Consider the following 5,961-nt stretch of genomic DNA (forward strand, 5'->3'; position numbering starts at 1 on the left):
CGACGTCGGCGGAAAGGTTAGCTGTATTAAAGACGTTACAGCCCGAACGGCGGACTTCATCGTGGAGTGTTCGTGCGACCGGATAGTGTGGAAGAAATGCCGGCTGGAAGAGGAGAGTTTCGGAGTATTGGTTACTCAAGAATCACTCAGCGTGCAGTCACATCATCAGATCGAAATGCAGCTTTGGGATGTGTTCGAGCGCAATGTGTCCGGACAGTTACGGGATCGGCAGGCCCTTCAGAAATGGATCACCGAATGGTTCAGCATACAGACATATGTTAGCTCTATCTATCAGGAGCTGATTTTGAAGGTGAGTAGTTCGTCTGTTGAGACAGTTCAGTCTCGCCCACTCTCGACACCCATTACACCGATGGAACGATTTTTTATGCCAACTTATCGCTGAATGCTTGATCATTTTCTAATTTGCATGAAAACAAACGGATATCATACAAAACGTAACGTACATCGTATTTATATTTACACTGGACCAGGTTTGGCGTTCTTTTGAAGTTTTGAAGTGGATTTGGAAAATTCATTTCAAAATTTGAAGACATGGTTCGGTGTAAAAAAACACGTTTTGATGCAATATTTGAAGAGGATTGGTCCATTATGAAACTTTAGTACACCTGGCATCGATATTCCACTGCTTTTGGGATTTTATGTCTCCCATGTCCCCAGCCAGATATTGCGCGCCCAAACGGTTTCCACGCCAATGCGCTATGTAACACAAATTTGTAGTACACAAATCAATTTTAAAACGATGCTCTTTGCGCATCTCAAGTGGAACTGCTTATACAGCGCTTCCAGGGGGAGCAGTCGACTGTTCAGGTTGGAAAAGGAAGCAAGGTCACGAAGCAGCTGTGATCACGATTACCAGAATCGAGAAACACCAGTCCATTATGCGGCCAGACTGCAAGTTTAGTTTATTAGAGCGTGTTCCCGTAAGAACGGAAGAAGAAACAAAATTGAAATCAGGTTTAGAAACAGAATGGACAGCTTACGATAATGTGTCCAGTCATGCTACACTCATGGCAAGCTGGTCAGAACAGGTAGTTACACACGGTGAACCGCTTAGACAACACTCATCCGCTTTAATACGACTTAGCAACTTAATATTCTAAAGCAATACCAAAAGTGACTGAGAGTGCGCGAAACGGAGAAAATATAATATAAAAAATGTCCCAGTTTGTACAAGATGTACAGGGTCACTCCTTAAAGCGGGCAACAGGCCTTGCGACTGAGACTTTGCAAGATATCGTCGAGGGCGGGGAACGAAGCAATCTGGATTAAGCGGCTCGAATTGCGGGGAGAGCTTCACATCCGAGCTGTCCACCGTTAAAGCACATAAGAAATAAATCTCCAAACTAACTTGCAGGTGCTGAACGAATATCAGAATGCCGATCCCCGCGTGTCCACGCACTACCGCCAGCGGGAGTGGACGGCCGCCAATATCGCCGATCTGGATGCCGGTCAGCTGACCGCACTGACGGTGGCTGTTTTGAGCAAATACTGTACATAATCAGTGTGCAGTGTGCACATTAGGTGTTTCAACCGCTAAACTGTTCAGTTTTGATAAGAGTTTTCGTTTATACCATTTCCGCCATGCTGTCTGCCGCACCTTCGCGTTAAAGTCGTGAAGGCTTTCCGTAGGTGTTCTATGGATTTTCTTTTTTTTCTCAGAAACGACATCTTGATATTTAACCGTAGTACCATATAGCAATCACTGAGCGATGTAAACGCCTGTTTTGTGACCTAAATTAAGTTGCCTCGGTTTGTACGAGTAAGTAAAGCAATTACGATAAAACGTTTTGAAAGGAAGTTCTTGGACAATTTGTTGTACTTTGGCTAATCACAAGTGTCTTAGGGCAAAAAGAACCGTTATTGAATTGGGCACTTAGGATAGATTAATAGTTATAAACCACTTTATTCCCATAGATTTTTCTGACAGGGGCAAATCCTGCGTTGTACTCGTATCATATGATTAACCTATGAAACAGTCAAAACAAGGCAGTGAAGGCACATAGCGACCGCGGCGGCGCTCAGTGAAAGCATCGACCTGTGCTATTAGTTTTATTATGCCTTTAATTTCTGGAAGATATCACAGGTATTTTGGATGACCGTGATCACTCTTGTTTACAAGCAACTGCGCTTATGATTATTGCTTGTCTTTTGTACATTGTACTATTGGTTTGAGAACGAAACCGTATCGGATAAGAAGCGTATTATGAACTTTTGTCACAAGATACATTTTTTTCTAGGTTATTTCTTACAGAATTTTTGGACTTTCGACCACGTGCGAACAACGAGCTTTTCAGAAACTTATCGCACCGGTAAATTAAGGCCTATAACGGGTACCGGCTTTCTTCTGGGTAATTCAGAATACTGTAATAACACGGATAAAGCTGTACGTGCGAATGTTTATTCCTGTTTGCCTGCCATTTAAACAGCTTCTGCCAAGCTACAACATAAAATGGATGCGAGTATTATTGCCAAAAAAAACTAGGCATGAAGAAAAAAGCAGCATATAAAAAAATTCATATCGGTATGGGAACCGGTTTGATCGTTGTCAGTAAAGTAAATGTACAAGTAAATTAATTCGATTGCATGCCAGTTTGAAAGCCCATGCGGCTCACTTGGGTCAGCCTAATCTGAGAAGTGCCAAATTACTATAAAATATACAGTACGTATTATCCGATTATCCGTTAGCAAAATATTAATAACATGCGTAATATATCCTCACCAGGGCATATTTTCCGGGTCCAAATTCAGAAAAATCTGATCTTTGGCCGAAACATAGTATACTATCGTAGTATATTAAAAAAAATAATTTCAGCTGCTGACACTCAAAGGGCGTGGTCAAACAAAATTAATAAGTTAGTAATACTGCATGTTATTACAATGCACTAGCGCAATACCCGCACAGCTTTTAATAAAATAACAGCATATCAGGAAAGTTTCACCTCTTGCAGAAACGTAGCATTTTGCCACATTATGGTTGATGAAAAATGTCATGTACGAAAGTTAAGACGACACAGTAGAAAAACCATTTTGTAGCTGCGATTCTTTGCGGTAGTGCAACAGTACGTACCACTGTATTTGGATTCTGGATTTTGCTAATTTCCTCATTGTATGCAGTGTGCTCCCGAAACTTGTTAAATATTAAAGTTAATTTTTTAAGCGTGCTATAGTCGTACACTGTCATTCGGCAAAAGATGAGTTCCTGATTTATTGTTATTACACTGATACAAACAGCCGATCGAGTACAACACGCAATAGTATGTACTATTGCTTACTTATTAATTTTGTTTGGCCACGCCCTTTGAGTGTCAGCAGCTGAAATTATTTGTTTTAATATACGACGATGGTATACTATGTTTCTGCCAAAGATCAAATTTTTCTGAATTTGGACCCGGAGAATGTGACCTGGTCAGTGCGAACGGTCTTTAGTAAAGAATTACACTTGTTCGCGGGATATGGATATGATATTTGGATATTTGAGCTCTGGATACACTTTTGGATATTGAATATTGCCATCCTCAGTCTGTACTATTACAGACACCGGTATTCACTGAAAGTGAATTAGGGGGCCTAATTTTAATAATTATCATGGAGGACTTCGTAACAAATAAAGCCGGTTATACTCGATCGTACAAATATGTAGGATAATAATTTACTAAAGTCTTCCTACTATAATACAACGCAGTTGTTCTGATTCTGCTTCAGACTACTGTGTTTATTTACCAGTGCTCGCATTCTGTTGGGAGTGTCCTGATTTCAGCAGCGAATTCTGATATATGCAGATTTTCTATTATCAAAATTTAAAAAAACAGCACGCTACATCATATTCTCTGTTAGCAACGACAGTTTTAACAGGCCAAATAATCAGTTGAATTTTATTGTGGTCTAATTGACGCTTCCAGGCCTTACCAAAGCCAGCCGGCAACACGTGCCAAAAATAATGGACACCGGTACCGTAAATCATCAATTAAAGCATAAGGAACCAAAGTCGCGATGTGGCCAACACGTTGCCAAATATCTTGAATTACAGAAAACGACTGACAAGATTCAATTACAGTGAATATCGGCGCCGTCAAGTGAGCGACCAACCTGACTACTTTCTCAAAAGTTTTTGTGGGTGTGGCAGACATAATACGGCATCAGATACCGGGGAAAAAAATACTGTATAGTATTCGCCGTATAATTTTCTGTCGGCAGTGGCTTCCTTGTTTGACTATATTTCCACTGAAATCTCGTTATTATTGAAATACTGTATTGTACTTCGAATAAAACTTTCATTAGGCCATTAGGCTGTTACCGCCGGCCACAAAATGAAATTAGTTCCTTTTTCTTGTTGCTTTTTTTTTCGCAGTACATTTCATCAGCAATCTTGGCTCATAGAAAAATACAACCACGTGAAGAAGTTATCCGAGTAAGCATTTTCGGAAATCAGCGAGGAGGAAAGTTCCGGCATATTCACAACGCTTAAGGCAAGCAGATTTCAAGCGCAGCGGTTTTACGAACTCCGCAAAGCACGACTAAACCATGGACTAGTGTTTCGTTGAAGAATTCAGTAAAATACATCAAGCTCGATTAATAATCCAGAGAAACCAGTAGATATTGCGGTGATGTATCCATCCAGATGACCTTCACAACTCATCCTGTAAAAAAACGATTATGATATCAAAATGCTTAATAAATGTGCGGCTTCGCTGTTTCTTGCTACCGTCATATATTTACTTCACCATGCTCCGCTAGCAAAACCAATTAATCAAGAAAATTTATCAATTAATAAAGTAAAAATGAAATGACAAATCTATATATAATAAAATAGTGCATCAAATAAATAAAATAATTATTTTATATTCGACCAAACCTATCCACTATATATAATTTATTTATGATTTATTATAAATCACTAATAAAAATAAAAAATTGTGGCGTATGTGAATAAGTTTTATTAAATTTTTGTACCGGCACGGGGTTATTGTTATATTGCCGAATAAAACAAAAATTAATCGACATGGATAAGGTTCTGACCTTTATTTGCCGGCAAACTGGAGGATGTGCTGTTTGCAAGGTCCGTTGCACCAGCAGTTACCAGCGACGGTCATCTTGCCGAAGAGCTTCTTGGCATTGTGGCAGGTACCGCTGGGGATTCCCTGTTCAGCCAGGCAGAAGCCGTTGCATCCGAAATCCGTGCACTCCCCAATGTTGCTGCTAATCTCGCACTTATCCTTGGGCACACCGGGCGAATTGCCGCCGATCAGGCCTTGGATGCTGGGCTGGACGAAAACAGCCAGGACGAGGGCGGACACGAGGAAATAGCAGTTCATGGTGATGCCGGTTGTGGGACGTTGGAAAACTGATATGTGTTAAATCGAGCAACTGAATATTAACGTTACCGGCAGAAATTTATATACGGATCAGTCGCGATTCGTTCAAAATGGCTGCAGGCCGAAAGCGTTCCTGTTCATCGTGAAATTGCAGTTGTTAATCTTCCATATGACAAGGTTGTGCAACAGTTGGCGGAAATTTGGGCGTAACAACGCTCTCATGCCTTTCAGATTTATATGTCTTTTCTGATTAATTGCTTTTTGCAGCCAAGCCTGTAATTAACCGGCCACTTCCACATATTATGATCACAGAAAAACATTTTAGTATGCTAGGCTAGTTAACGCGCCGCACCCTGCTAAAACACACAAAAAACGTGTACTTTTAATGGAACACGTCTGAGAATTGCTGTTGGCTGTTATGGGCATACCGATGTAAAGTAAGAGACCAGTCGGTTTGGCAGCTTTACCGTATTTTTATTGATAATTTATGCGGATCGGCTTATTATTCTGCCAATTATTCTGTATCGGAAAGAGGCTGGATGAAGTGTATTGTGTTGAAATAATGTACTGCGTAATTTGGCGTTTAACCAATGTTGATCTGTATTAACTCAATAAAGGCCCCTTCTGC

The 5,961-nt window shown here is 40.5% G+C and overlaps 1 long non-coding RNA gene across 1 annotated transcript; it reads right to left on the reverse strand.

Annotated features, from left to right (window-relative positions):
- Window positions 1-4,334: 4,334 nt before the first annotated feature.
- On the reverse strand, window positions 4,335-5,672 carry LOC129600240 (uncharacterized). Its single transcript, XR_008692032.1, has 2 exons — window positions 5,038-5,672; window positions 4,335-4,658 (listed from the first exon to the last, which is right to left on the reverse strand). It is a non-coding gene; the product is annotated as an uncharacterized LOC129600240 (long non-coding RNA).
- Window positions 5,673-5,961: the final 289 nt, after the last annotated feature.

Source organism: Paramacrobiotus metropolitanus, unplaced genomic scaffold (genome assembly GCF_019649055.1).
Source record: "Paramacrobiotus metropolitanus isolate TYO unplaced genomic scaffold, Prichtersi_v1.0 Parri_scaffold0000168, whole genome shotgun sequence".
Classification (NCBI taxonomy): domain Eukaryota; kingdom Metazoa; phylum Tardigrada; class Eutardigrada; order Parachela; family Macrobiotidae; genus Paramacrobiotus; species Paramacrobiotus metropolitanus.